Here is a 15,794-nt window from a genome sequence, read left to right on the forward strand (position 1 = left end):
CTTTCTTCCTGGTCGGTTGATCACAACAACATCGTCATGGCCTATGAGTGTCTAAGCTTTATGGAAAACTAGGAAAATAGCCCGTGCGATGCACCGGGAAAAATCATTGCAACAGTTGATAGTCGCCCGATAAATTAGACTAATAGCATGTAACATGTTTGAGCGTTGTTGTGCAGCTACTCTTCTTGTCGCCACTAATCGCCTCCATCTTCCTGGGGTCAATGAAGTGGTCGTAGCGCTTACTGTGCTTGTGGTCGAACACCATCTTCTTCAACTACCCGATCTCCCTATTTGGTCACTAAACACGATGTAGTTCCTGATGGTCACATTTAGGATCTCGATAGAGACATTCGCTGCGGCACAGTGAGCAATTGTCGATGAACAACCTGTCGATGACGATGATAATGAATCCAGCGGGGTCCTTGTCAAGGCCAGTAGGTACGCTTTGTGGTATATTAGGTTTAGATTTATATACAAGTTATTTCCTTGTATTTTAGTGCAACGAAAATTACATAGCTTTGCTAAAATTTGCACGTTACAAATTGACATCAACTAAACCTAAAATTAAAAGAAAATTAAAGATCATATGAGATAGAGTCGGTACAAATATTTGCAAAGCACAAACAACGTGAGCTAATCCTCTGAGCAACTTTTGTTTCACGAACACATCTAGTAGCAACATCCAGCTGGCCAGCGCCGGCTGTACACTTATACAGCTGCGTGCTTTGCCCTCCCTCTGCCGTCGACCTGGATCAGTCCTCTTCCTTTCCTGGACAGGAGGTGAACAGCATTATCACACTCACTTTCTAACTCAATTGGTCCAACGCCCAAGAACATCATGTAGTGTAGGCCACGAACAGCTTCAACAAATTCAGATTATTCAGGGTGAGTGTCCCTTCAGGCCAGTAGAGAAGATTGATTCACCAGGCATCGACCACTACCTTATCTACTGTCCTGAACAAAGGAATTCCGTATAATTTTCATCCAGCCTGGCTTTGGTTTCTTCTAGACTGCGGAATCTGGATGCATAGTGCACTATTTGTTTTAGAGCTCACATCCGCAAAGAGTGGCTGGTATCCTTTTATCACCAAGTGCAACTTCTAAGATCGTGTCCGATGCTATCCAACTATCTTTGAAGGCAACACATTTATCCAACTTGTGAAGCCTTCAAAGATTCATCTCATTCGGATGCCAAGAACAGAGCGACGCTTCACATCAACATTGCCACCGTGCGTGATCTCAAGTAGCATGCTTCAGCCACTTCCATCAAGAATATCCGAAATTGCACTCCAAAAGAATCGAAATTCGTCCTAGTCAGAACGGGCTAAGCCGAATCTTGCTTGGCCTCGAGCAGCTGCGTCCAGGACAAATCTACAAGAGGGGGAGCACGGTGACTACTTCCAGGCGCGCGAGCCAGGGCGTTGTGGCTATCTCGCTGGGCAGAGGAATCGACGCGTGGAGATCCTTGGGACCAACAACGCGCGTTCGCTTCGAATTTGGTGCCGGCCTCGAGCGTGTTCTTTGATTACGCGACCCGGAGGGAACTCCTGGATGGTGGAGAGGCATGTGGAGGCCTCGGCGGCGAGGGAGGCCCCGGCGAGAACAGCCGCCACTGCGTTGGAGGAGGGCTGGCGACGGGCGTGATGGAGGAGATCGGGGCAGCGCCACGCTAGAGGAAGGGGTCGGGCGGCTAGCCACGGCAGGGGAGGTGGGGAGACGTAGGCAGGCCGCTGAGAAGAAGCCGCCGTCTGGCTCCCGGGAGTGGAGAGTCCCGTGGAGGGAGATAGGCTAGAGGATTATCGGCCGTCGGCGAGGTCGGTGATCCGTCCCCATCACAGGCGTGAAGGATTAGCTCCACTTGAATCGAATCCAATACCACAGATCCAGCTTCCAAGCATCCTCCCAGCTCCTGGGCCAATCCGGCCGCAACAGCGCCGTCCCGGTATCCACATCGGCGTCCTGCTTTCCGCCTCGGCCGCCACACCATGCCCAGCATGCACACCTCCATACTGTATGATTATATCGGCGGGATTTTCCGGTGGCACGGTTTCGATCTGCGATCAATTTGATGCAAGGATAGCTCCTTATTTAAAGGCTCTTAGAAGGAAAGAAGAGGAGTCCTGCGTGGTTGGGACTCTACCTCTCCCGACGGGCGCCGCCGTGAGACCGGATCGGATTGAAAAAGAGGGGAACTGTATAAACTGAACGGGTATCGTGGCAGTACCAGTATTATGTGATTTGGTGGGAGGGCAAAATGGTCCAAAAAAAAGTTGGACGAAAATTTTGGCAGAAACCTTAGCTCCTTTATTATTAGGTATAGAAATGGAGCTCTAAAGCTGGACAAGCAAAAAGGCTTACAATAGAGTTAGTGAAATTATCTTCGAGCTATTAGGATACGTATGGGTTTCAACATAGCATGGGCTAATCTGATGATGAGCATGGTCTCTCATCCGTGTCATAGTGTTATCCTAAATTTTATTCAAGAGTAAAGTTCACTTTTTATCTTGTAGTTGTGCTTTTATGACACATATTACCCCATTTACTAAAAATTCTACCAATATATCCAATTTAGAAGACTTTGCACACGGTTTAACTCAAGTTTGGCATTTTGCCTGTTTTTTTTCGAAATGGGGTGTACCCCGGCCTCTGCATCGGTTGATGCACACAGCCTTTTATTAAACCATTCAATATTCAAAGTTTACAACTCATGGATCAACGAGGGTCGATACAAAAATCAACCATCGAAAAAATAAAAGACTGCTAAGCAAACTAAGCATCATGTATTCTCTTAACATGCCGCCAAGTAGCCTGGTAGAAAATATCATGGGAAACCATGCGAAGGCGGTTGCATCCAGAAACCATGCATTCCCGCTGATCCTCCGGGAGCAAGAAACGCCAAAGCTGGATCCAGTGGACCATAGTGTGGATAACCTGCAAAAAATTGGTAGAGTCTTTTTTGTTAAAAACAATATCATTCCTGCAATTCCAAATTGACCAACATAAAGCCGAAACACCAATGCGAATTCTAGCTTTGTCATCTTTGTCAACTCCATTAAGCCAATTTTCAAATATATTTGTTACATTGAAAGGAGGTGGAATATTATACGCAGCGAAAGAACCCGCCAAATAAGCTTAGCAAAAGGACAAGAAATAAACAAATGTTCAACTGATTCCTCGGCATCATAGAAAGAACATTTCGTATTTCTGTTCCAATTCCTCTTTGCTAAATTATCACGGGTTAACAAGACTTTCTTACTAAGGAACCGCATAAAGATTTTTACTTTCAGTGGGATTTTTATTTTCCAAAGATACTTGCAAAGATATCTTGTGTGTCCATTTAACATATCAGTATACATCGATTTAACCGTGAATTTCCAAGTGGAAGTTAGACCCCAAACAAATTTATCAACATCATCATCATTTAAATTTATCATCATTAAACGTTGACATAGGTGTGCCCATTGATCCCACTTATCCCCAATTAGTCTTCTCCGAAAACCAATATTTAAAGGAGTTGACCCCATAACATTCGCCACAGTATCATGCTTACGGTGGACTATATTATATAGTTGCGGATACTAAGCTGCAAGCGTCTGATCACCTAGCCAAATATCCTCCCAAAAACGCACACCTTCTCCAGAGCCTACTACAAATTTACCTCTACTAAAAAATTCCCCCTTTATTTTCATTAGTCCCTTCCAGAAAGGTGAATCAGTCGGCTTACTATCAACTCCAGCCAGTGTTTTTTGTGATAGATACTTATTTTTTTAGCAGTTGTTGCCATAATTCCTCTTCAGAAAGAAGTTTAAAAAGCCATTTACTAAGAAGGCAGGAAATTTTAATTTCTAAAACTTCAATACCCCAACCACCTTGGTCCTTAGGTCTACAAATCAAGTTCCACTTAGTTAACCTATGTTTCTTTTTATTTTCCTCACATTGCCAAAAGAAACGTGATCGAAAAAATTTAACCTCTTCCTTACCCCTTTAGGTAGCTGAAAGAAGGATAGCATAAACATTGGTAAACTAGTAAGAACTGAATTAATCAACACAAGGCGATCCCCGTAGGAAAGTAATTTTCCAGCCCAACATCCTAATTTGTTTTCAAACCTACTTTCCACTGGATTCCACTCAGAGTTTTTTAATTTTCAATAATGTTTTGGAACACCCAAATATCTAAAGGGTAGAGAACCAGATTCACAACAAAATAGATGTTTGTACTGTTCCTCTTCCTCTTTAGCCTTACCAAAACAGAAAATCTCGCTTTTGTGGAAATTAATTTTTAGTCCTGACAACTCTTCAAAGAAACGCCAAATCAGTTTCATATTAATAGCCTTTTCCAAGTCATGCTCCATGAAAAGTATCGTGTCGTCAGCATATTGCAAAATGGAAATTCCTCCATCAACCAGATGAGGGATGAGACCTCCTATCTGACCATCCTCTTTCGCTCTTGCTATTAGGATGGCTAGCATATCTGTAATAATGTTAAATAACATTGGTGATAGTGGATCACCCTGTCGAAGCCCCTTTCTGGTTCGGAAGTAGTGACCAATATCATCATTGACCCTGATCCCTACACTTCCTCCCCTCACAAATAGTTCGACATAGTGACACCAACTAGGATGAAACCATTTCATGCGCATAACTTGTTGAAGAAAAGGCCACTTTAACTTATCATACGCCTTCTCAAAATCAATTTTAAAAATCACACCATCCATTTTCTTCCTATGAAGTTCATGAATGGTTTCATGTAAGACAACTACTCCTTTAAGAATATGTCGTCCTGGCATAAAAGCTGACTGTGTAGGACTGATAACTGTTTCGGCAACTGTATTAGCTCTAATTGTGGCGATTTTCGTGAAAATTTTAAAACTAACATTAAGAAGGAAAATTGGTCTATATTGCTGGATTTGAATCGCATTCTCCTTTTTGGGTAACAGAGTAATAACACCAAAATTCAATTTAAACAACTGTAACTCCCCTGAATGCAGTTGATAAAACATTGGCATTAAATCACCCTTGATAATTCCCAGAAAGTTTGAAAGAACTCAGCTGGGAAGCCATCAGGACCTGGAGATTTATTTAGCTCCATCTGAAAAATTGCATCCTTAACTTCCTTCTCTATGAATTCAGCAACAAAGATATCATTTTCTTCCTGGGCTAATTGCAGTATATCCTGCATATACTCCTCATTCAAAGTGAGGGTAGAAGAAGATGGCTCTCCAAACAACTTCTTGTAGTATTCCGAAATATATAATTGTAAATTTTCATCACCCACTATGGTTCCTTCCTCTTGTTCTAGTTGGAAAATCTTCTTTCTACGATGTTTTCCATTAGCAATGAGATGAAAATATTTAGTGCTATTCCCCCCTTCTTGAACATGTTTCACCTTAGCCCTTTGTGCCCATTTTATCTCTTCATCTCTGTGAAGTTTTGTTAAATCATCATTTGCCTTTCTCAAAATTGCTCTCTCATTATCATCTAGAAGAATTGACCTCTGCTTTCAAATCCAATCCATCTATTAATGATAGCAATCTTTATTTTTCTTTCTTGTATTGGCCACTTAAACACTTAGCCCAACCCTTTAAAACGCCTAAGGTGTCTAATTTTGTACTGCCATTTGGCAATAGGAGAATTGCCACGAGTTTCAGTCTCCCATTCAGCTTTCACTATCTCATAGAAATTTTCATGTTTCATCCATGAAGTTTCAAAGGAAAAGTGAGATTTGTTGCCAACATGAGCATGATTACCCGAATCAATCAACAAAGGTGCATGGTCTGAACCAGTCCTTGTCAAGGCTCTAACTGTAACTAAAGGAAATTTTTGTTCTCATTCTACAGTCGAGAGAATTCGATCAAGCTTCTCATATGTTGGACTGTCCCTCCTATTAGCCCATGTGAATTGCCTACCTGAAAGAGCTATCTCTCTCAGGTTTAGACTTTCAATAATAGCATTAAAGACAAAAGGCCAATGAGGCTTGAAATTATCATTATTCTTTTCTTCCTTTCTTCTTTTCTTCTTAAAATATTAAAATCTCCCCCAATTAGAGACGGAGTATTTCCTGAATCACCCATTTTGGCCAGTTCAGCAAGGAATTCTGCTTTCTGAGCATCTTGAGCAGCACCTTATACTGACACTAATACCTACTCAAACCCATCATGTTTGCATCTAACATGTAGTTTGACACAGAAATCTCCAGTTTCAACTGTACCAACTTGAAGTGCAACATTATTAACCCCAACAAGAATCCCTCCTGACCTCCCGTGAGGAGGAAGGCAAAACCAAGAAAAGTCTAAACCATTTGCCAAATTTTTAAGAAAAGGTAAGGAAAAGTTTGATCTCCCCGTCTCCAGTAAGGCGATAAAATCCAACTTTTCCTCTCTTAGTTGTTCTTTGACAAACAAATGCTTAGCCACATCATCAAACCCATCAGAGTTCCAAAATAATCCTTTAATAGAAGACATCTTAACCTACACTTCTATTTTTAAATCTAGCGCTTCTACGCACTCTTGATAAATCGAACTCCTTCTTTCTAGATTTTTTTAACTTAATGATAGGCATTAGCAGGTCATCCTGCTCCAAATTGTCTTGCGCCTCCTCTATTGTCAAGTCTCCAGTAAGACTTGAGAATTTGGAGATTAGCAAACTATCATGACCTTCTTCCTTATTTAACTGAGCATTAACATTTTTATTTAAGATCACTAAACTTTGGTTAACATCAACTTCTTTAATTGATTGAACTGCTTTTAAAACTTCATGTCTATTTTTGCCCAACGAAATACCTAATCGACTTGCCTTCACTAAAATATCTTCATCAGACAAAGAAGCAAGAGAAGGTTTATGTTTGTCATTACCTGGAGAGATCAGGTCGTGTCTCTGGCTAATATTCTGCATGGCTCGTTCCATCTGTGTTGCATCCGCGTTTGGCTGAGCTCGAATCCTGTCACTCGCCCGAATAGACAAAGCTGGAGGTGCAATACCCCCAAAAGATGCACATCATAAACCAAAGGACTCTTCCTAATGCTTCCTTGTTGATCTTTCACTGGGGTTATTGCAGTACCTAAGAAATGTCGCGTTACCACGGTAGGTGACGGGATATTTTGCGTATCAATAACCACATTAATACCTTGAAAATTCATAGAAGCAACATGAGTAGTCGCATCATTCAAAGGCACAGAAGATCCGATAGCAGCAGCAGATCCGAGGGCTGCCGTAGCAATGCTGCCCGCGGCGAGACCCCCCTCAGACTGTTGTCTCCACAGAGTCTGGGCCGCCATCATTGCATCGGCAGACGGCAGGAGGGTAGCAGCAGCCAGTCCCGTCGTGCCACCTGTTGGCTTGCCTCCCGCATGTGAAGCAACCGGCCCGGTGGCCGACAGAGGCAGGCGGCCAAGTGGGGGTGCAGGCGGGCCCTCGCGCTGCCGCGGAAATAGATCGCCAGGCTGCACTGCAGCCAATGGTGCGGCACTGTGTGGAGACAAGCTGCTGCGCGCAGGCGACCCCACGGCGTGCAGGTGCTCCGCAGCCATGATAACGCGTGAAGCACACGTCCGTTGGGAACCCCAAGAGGAAGGTGTGATGCGTACTGTTGACGCGTAAAGCACACGCCCATTGGGAACCCCAAGAGAAAGGTGTGATGCGTACAGCAGCAAGTTTTCCCTCAGTAAGAAACCAAGGTTATCGAACCAGTAGGAGTCAAGGAGCACGTGAAGGTTGTTGGTGACGGAGTGTAGTGCGACGCAACACCAGGGATTCCGGCGCCAACGTGGAACCTGCACAACACAACCCAAATACTTTGCCCAACTTAATAGTGAGGTTGTCAATCTCACCGGCTTGCTGTAACAAAGGATTAAATGTATGATGTGGAAAATGATGTTTGTATGCGAAGAACAGTAAAGAACAATGTTTGCAGTAGATTGTATTCGATGTAAAAGAATGGACCGGGGTCCACAGTTCACTAGTGGTGTCTCTCCAATAAGATAAAGCATGTTGGGTGAACAAATTACAGCTGGGCAATTGACAAATAAAGAGGGCATAACAATGCACATACATATCATGATGAGTAGTGTGAAATTCAATTGGGCAATACGACAAAGTACATAGACCGCTATCCAGCATGCATCTATGCCTAAAAAGTCCACCTTCAGGTTAGCATCCGCGCCCCTTCCAATATTAAGTTGCAAACAACAGACAATTGCATTAAGTATGGTGCGTAATGTAATCAACACAAATATTCTTAGACAAAGCATTGATATTTTATCCCTAGTGGCAACAGCACATCCACGACCTTAGAACTTTCTATCACTGTCCCAGATTAAATGGAGGCATGAACCCACTATCGAGCATAAATACTCCCTCTTGGAGTTACAAGTATCAACTTGGCCAGAGCCTCTACTAGCAACGGAGAGCATGCAAGATCATAAACAACACATATATGATAGATTGATAATCAACATAACATAGTATTCCATATTCATCGGATCCCAACAAACGCAACATGTAGCATTAAAAATAGATGATCTTGATCATGATAGGCAGCTCACAAGATCGAACAATGATAGCACATGAGGAGAAGACAACCATCTAGCTACTGCTATGGACCCATAGTCCAGGGGTGAACTACTCACACATCAATCCGGGGGTGATCATGGCGATGTAGAGTCCTCCGGGAGATGATTCCCCTCTCCGGCAGGGTGCCGGAGGCGATCTCCTGAATCCCCCGAGATGGGATTGGCGGCGGCGGTGTCTCTGGAAGGTTTTCCGTATCGTGGCTCTCGGTACTGGGGTTTTCGCGACGAAGGCTTTAAGTAGGCGGAAGGGTAGGTTTAGGGGCGGCGCGAGGGCCCCACACAACAGGGCGGCGCGGGCCCCTCCTTGGCCGCGCGGCCCTAGCGTGGCGGCGCCTCGTGGCCCCACTTCGTAACTCCTTCGGTCTTCTGGAAGCTTCGTGGAAAAATAAGACCCTGGGCGTTGATTTCGTCCAATTCCGAGAATATTTCCTTTGTAGGATTTCTGAAACCAAAAACAACAGAAAACATCAACTGGCTCTTCGGCATCTTGTCAATAGGTTAGTGCCGGAAAATGCATAAATATGACATAAAGTGTGTATAAAACATGTGAGTATCATCATAAAAGTAGCATGGAACATAAGAAATTATAGATACGTTTGAGACGTATCAAGCATCCCCAAGCTTAGTTCCTACTCGCCCTCGAATAGGTAAACGATAAGAAAGATAATTTCTGAAGTGACATACTATCATAATCTTGATCAATACTATTGTAAGCATATGTAATGAATACAGTGATTCGAAGCAATGGTAAAGACAATGATTAAACAACTGAATCATATAGTAAAGACTTTTCATGAATAGTACTTTCAAGACAAGCATCAATAAGACTTGCATAAGAGTTAACTCATAAAGCAATAGATTCTTAGTAGGAAGTTTTGAAGCAACACAAAGGAAGATATAAGTTTCAGCAGTTGCTTTCAACTTCAACATGTTTATCTCATGGATAATGGTCAACATAAAGTAATATGATGAATGCAAATAAGCAAATATGTAGGAATCAATGCACAGGGTTGACACAAGTGTTTGCTTCTAAGATAGAAAGAAGTAGGTAAACTGACTCAACATAAAAGTAAAAGAATGGCCCTTCGCAGAGGGAAGCATGGATTGCTATATTTGTGCTAGAGTTTTTATTTTGAAAACAAGAAACAATTTTGTCAACGGTAGTAATAAAGCATATGTGTTATGTATAAGATATCCTATAAGTTGCAAGCCTCATGCATAGTATACCAATAGTGCCCGCACCTTGTCCTAATTAGCCTGGATTACATGGATTATCATTGCATAGCATATGTTTTAACCAAGTGTCACAAAGGGGTACCTCTATGCCGCATGTACAAAGGTCTAAGGAGAAAGCTCGCATTGGATTTCTCGCTTTTGATTCTTCTCAACTTAAACATCCATACCGGGACAACATAGACAACAGATAATGGACTCCTCTGTAATGCATAAGCATTCAACAATAGATAATATTCTCATATGAGATTGAGGATTATTGTCCAAACTGAAACTTCCACCATGGATCATGGCTTTAGTTAGCGGCCCAATGTTTTTCTCTAACAATATGCATACTCAAACCATTTGATCATGATAAATCTCCCTTACTTCAGACAAGACGAACATGCATGGCAACTCACATGATATTCAACAAAGGTGAAATAGTTGATGGCGTCCCCAGGAACATGGTTACCGCTCAACAAGCAACTTATTAAGAAATAAGATACATAAGTACATATTCAATACCACAATAGTTTTTAGGCTATTTTTTCCATGAGCTATATATTGCAAAGACAAAGAATGGAATTTTAAAGGTAGCACTCAAGCAATTTACTTTGGAATGGCAGAGAAATACCATGTAGTAGGTAGGTATGGTGGACACAAGTAGCATAGTTTTTTTGGCTCAAGGATTTTGGATGCACGAGAAGTAATCCCTCTCAATACAAGGCTTAGGCTAGCAAGGTTGTTTGAAGCAAACATAAGTATGAACCGGTACGGCAAAACTTACATAAGAACATATTGCAAGCATTATAAGACTCTACACTGTCTTCCTTGTTGTTCAAACCCTCACCAGAAAATAACTAGACTTTAGAGAGACCAATCATGCAAACCAAATTTCAACAAGCTCTACAGTATTTCTTCATTAATAGGTGCAAAGTATATGATGCAAGAGCTTAAACATGATCTATTTGAGCGCAACAATTGCCAAGTATTATACTATATATAAAAGTTGAACCACTTTGCTGCCTCCTCATTGCTTTGGTTACTGTTCAAGTGCACATGAACAGTACTACATGAAAATTGCTACATGAACAATTCTTGAGAAAGTTTGCATCATCTCTCTACTTTTTTATATATGCCCAGAAAACATTACTGCATTTTCTATGCTATTTTTCGAAAAATATGGTTCCTCCACGATGTGTCGCTTATGCTACTTTCATCTGTTATCAGAGGAAATATTGCAGTCTTATTATACTGTACCTTTAGAAAAATATACTACGATACGACTAGAAATATATATTTGCTCCACCGTCTGCCTCTTTCAGCCAGGAAGAATACTATTGCCTTATTCGGTGGCAACTCCGAATAAAAAAAAAAATTCACCATCCACTGTCTTTTTAGGCACAAAAATAATCCCGCATTCGCTACAGTATCTCCTAAAAAAATAAAGTTACACCATCATGTTCATGTGCTCATCAACAGCTTCCAATGAACATGAACATCCACTGCCTCTTTCATCCGGAGGAAATATAATTCTCTTCTTCTGAAGCAAATCCAGAAACAAAAAATAAGTCACCGTCCTCTGCCTTCTCTATCTCCTCGAAAAATTACAGTTTCTCTTTTATTTGGATAAATACTACTACCTTTTTATAGGGCATAATCAGGAAATACAGTTACTTCATCGCCCTTGGTCTATACTACTGCTATCTTTTACCGAATGAAAATACTACTATTACACCTTTTCCGTACCTGGCAAAATACTACCTTTAGAAAAAACATAGTTACTTCACCGTTTGTCGCTGTACTACTACCTTCTTTTAGGCCGGGATAATACTATTGCCTTCTTCTATGGTATATTCGGAAAATATAATTACTCCACCATGCATCCACCACCTATAGTGCTTTGTTATCTTAAAATAGATTTGGAAAAATATACTTACTCCACCGTGCGATAGATTTGGAAAAATATACTTACTCCACCATGCAACAGATTTGGAAAAATATACTTACTCCACCATTCGCTTCAACTTTCACTTCCGGTAGGGGAAAATACCACTGCCTTTTTCTATAGCAACTCTAGAAACAACGACGGGGACATACTACTGCCTTCTCTATGTTATGTAAGAAAAAATATTCAGGCAGTGCGTGTTGTTAGCTCTCTAGGCACCGCAACTACAATGTAGTGCTAATATCATATTATTGTTTTACCATCGCCTCACAATCATCTAGAGTTTTTTTTGGCCGTACTATCATCTTTTTTTACTCTATAATAATGATTCCAAACCTTGGGACTACAGTAGCATTTCTACATTATTTCAACAGTTCAACGGTATCTTTGGGAAAATATAATTTAGTTACTCCACCGATACTAATACCATCTTTTACCAAAGGAAAATATGACTACCATCTTCTACGGTATCTTAGAAAAAATGTACTTATGCTACCTTTGGAAAGTTATAGTCACTCCACCGTCCACTGCCTTTTCAGCAGGAGATTCGCTCCACCATCTATTACATAGACATGCATTCTTTTTCTGTGGTACCTTCGGAAAAATATATCTACTCCACCGTCTACGCCTATTTAGCAGGGGGAAATATTACTACCTTCTTTATGCAGTAACTCCAGAAAAACCCGGTGAGAATACTACTGCTTTCTCTACGTTATCTACGAAAATAACTTTCTCCGCAGTTCGTGTCCTCTTTCAACTATCCCGCTTTCTTCAGGCACCATAAACACAATGTAATGCTATTGCCATACTATTTTATTTTTCCAATACTACCCTCTTTTTTCACTGCATCGCAATCACCCTACGGACGCAGGAAAAACCTGAACCTTGGCTCTACAATATCACTTCTACATTATTTCAACACTACTTCTACAATATCACTTCGACAATGCTTTTCTATCTTAAATAGTGTGGTACTTCTACAATAGTTTATCCAACAATATAATAGCCAAGGGCGCGGCGTGCCGCCGCGCAAAACTTCCTAGTCAAATTATTCAAGACATTATACCAATTACCACATATAGCATTTTCTGTTTCCAACCATATAACAATGAACGAAGTAGTTTCAACCTTCGCCATGAACATTAAGAATAAAGCTAAGAACATATGTGTTCATATGCATAAGCGGAGCGTGTCTCTCTCCCACACAATGAATGCTAGGATCCAATTTTATTCAAACAAAACGAAAATAAAAACATAAAGACGCTCCAAGTAAAGCACATAAGATGTGATGGAATAAAAATATAGTTTCACTAGAGGTGACCTGATAAGTTGTCGATGAAGAAGGGGATGCCCAAGGCATCCCCAAGCTTAGATGCTTGAGTCTTCTTGAAATATGCAGGGATGAACCACGGAGGCATCCCCAAGCTTAGAGTTTTCACTCTCCTTGATCATATTGTATCATCCTCCTCTCTTGATACTTGAAAACTTACTCCGCACCAAACTCAAAACAAACTCATTATAGGGTTAGTGCATAATCAAAAATTCACATATTCAGAGGTGGCATAATCATTCTTAACACTTCTGGACATTGCACAAAGCTACTGAAAGTTAATGGAACAAAGAAATCCATAAAACATAGCAAAACAGGCAATGTGGAATAAAAGGCAGAATCTGTCAAAACAGAACAGTCTGTAAAGACGAATTTTTCTGGGGCACTAAACTTGCTCGGATGAAAATGCTCAAATTGAATGAAAGTTGCGTACATATCTGAGGATCACGCACGTAAATTGGAAGATTTTTCTGTGTTACCTACAGAGAATACTACTCAAATTTGTGACAGCAAGAAATCTGTTTCTGCGCAGTAATCCAAATCTAGTATCATCTTTACTATCAAAGACTTTACTTGGCACAACAATGCGATAAAATAAAGATAAGGAGAAGTTGCTACAGTAGTAAAAAATTTCAAGACTCAAATATAAAACAAAAGTGCAGAAGTAAAATGATGGATTGTCTCCCATAAGCGCTTTTCTTTAACGTCTTTCAGCTAGACGCAGAAAGTGTGAATCAAGTATTATCGAGAGATGAAGCGTCAACAGAGGGGTTTGGAGTTTTCTCAACTACGCATTGTATCTTATCTATGTAAGTTTCAGAGGCTCTTTTTTCATTACTCTTAGGCTTGCTATTCTCATCAAACAAATTTTCCGGAACAATCCAATCAAAATTCTTTTCTAGTGCCTCGCACATTCCTAAGAGCTTGCAAGGTATTGATGTTTTAATCTCCCCCTCGCAATTAACTTTATTAGTGTACTTTAATCTATCTTTTTCCATATTTTCATGGGTATTTGCAAAATTTGTATAAAAGCCAAGCATCTTATGTTTAATAAATACTTTTCTAGCTTCTCTAGCTACATCACCAAATTCTTTAAGAAGGGTTTCTAAAACAAAATCTTTCTTTTCTCCTTCTTCCATATCACTGAGTGTAAGAAACATATGTTGCATTATGGGGTTGAGATTAACAAATCTAGCTTCTAACATGTGTACTAAAGAAACAACAACAATTTCATAAGTAGGAGCAAGTTCTACCAAGTGTCTATCTTCAAAATCCTCAACCGTACTAACATGAGTGAAAAAATCTTCTATATTATCTCTTCCAATGATAGACCCTCGTCCTACCGGTATGTCTTTCAGAGTAAACTTAGGAGGAAACATGATGAAATAAATAAAGTAAATGCAAGTAACTAAATTTTTTTGTGTTTTTAATATGGAGAACGCAAACAAGACAGTAAATAAAGTAAAGCAAGTAACTATTTTTTTGTATTTTGATATAAGAAAGCAAACAAAGCAGTAAATAAAATAAAGTAAAGCAAGACAAAAACAAAGTAAAGAGATTGGAAGTGGGAGACTCCCCTTGCAGCGTGTCTTGATCTCCCCGGCAACGGCGCCAGAAAAAAGAGCTTGTTGACGCGTAAAGCACACGCCCGTTGGGAACCCCAAGAGGAAGGTGTGATGCATACAACAGCAAGTTTTCCCTCAGTAAGAAACCAAGATTATCGAACCAGTAGGAGTTAAGGAGCACGTGAAGGTTGTTGGTGACGGAGTGTAGTGCGGCGCAACACCAGGGATTCCGGCGCCAACGTGGAACCTGCACAACACAATCCAAATACTTTGCCCAAACTTAACAGTGAGGTTGTCAATCTCACCGGCTTGCTGTAACAAAGGATTAAATGTATGGTGTGGAAAATGATGTTTGTATGTGAAGAACAGTAAAGAACAATGTTTGCAGTAGATTGTATTCGATGTAAAAGAATGGACCGGGGTCCACAGTTCACTAGTGGTGTCTCTCCAATAAGATAAAGCATGTAGGGTGAACAAATTACAGTAGGGCAATTGACAAATAAAGAGGGCATAACAATGCACATACATATCATGATGAGTAGTGTGAAATTCAATTGAGCATTATGACAAAGTACATAGACCGCTATCCAGCATGCATCTATGCCTAAAAAGTCCACCTTCAGGTTAGCATCCGCACCCCTTCCAGTATTAAGTTGCAAACAACAGACAATTGCATTAAGTATGGTGCGTAATATAATCAACACAAATATCCTTAGACAAAGCATTGATGTTTTATCCCTAGTGGCAACAGCACATCCACAATCTTAGAACTTTCTGTCACTATCCCAGATTAAATGGAGGCATGAACCCACTATCGAGCATAAATACTCCCTGTTGGAGTTACAAGTATCAACTTGGCCAGAGCCTCTACTAGCAACGGAGAGCATGCAAGATCATAAACAACACATATATGATAGATTAATAATCAACATAACATAGTATTCCATATTCATCGGATCCCAACAAACGCGACATGTAGCATTAAAAATAGATGATCTTGATCATGATAGGCAGCTCACAAGATCGAACAATGATAGCACATGAGGAGAAGACAACCATCTAGCTACTGCTATGGACCCATAGTCCAGGGGTGAACTACTCACACATCAATCCGGGGGCGATCATGGCGATGTAGAGTCCTCCGGGAGATGATTCCCCTCTCCGGCAGG

The sequence above is a fragment of the Lolium perenne genome, chromosome 3 (assembly GCF_019359855.2).
Source record: "Lolium perenne isolate Kyuss_39 chromosome 3, Kyuss_2.0, whole genome shotgun sequence".
NCBI lineage: Eukaryota > Viridiplantae > Streptophyta > Magnoliopsida > Poales > Poaceae > Lolium > Lolium perenne.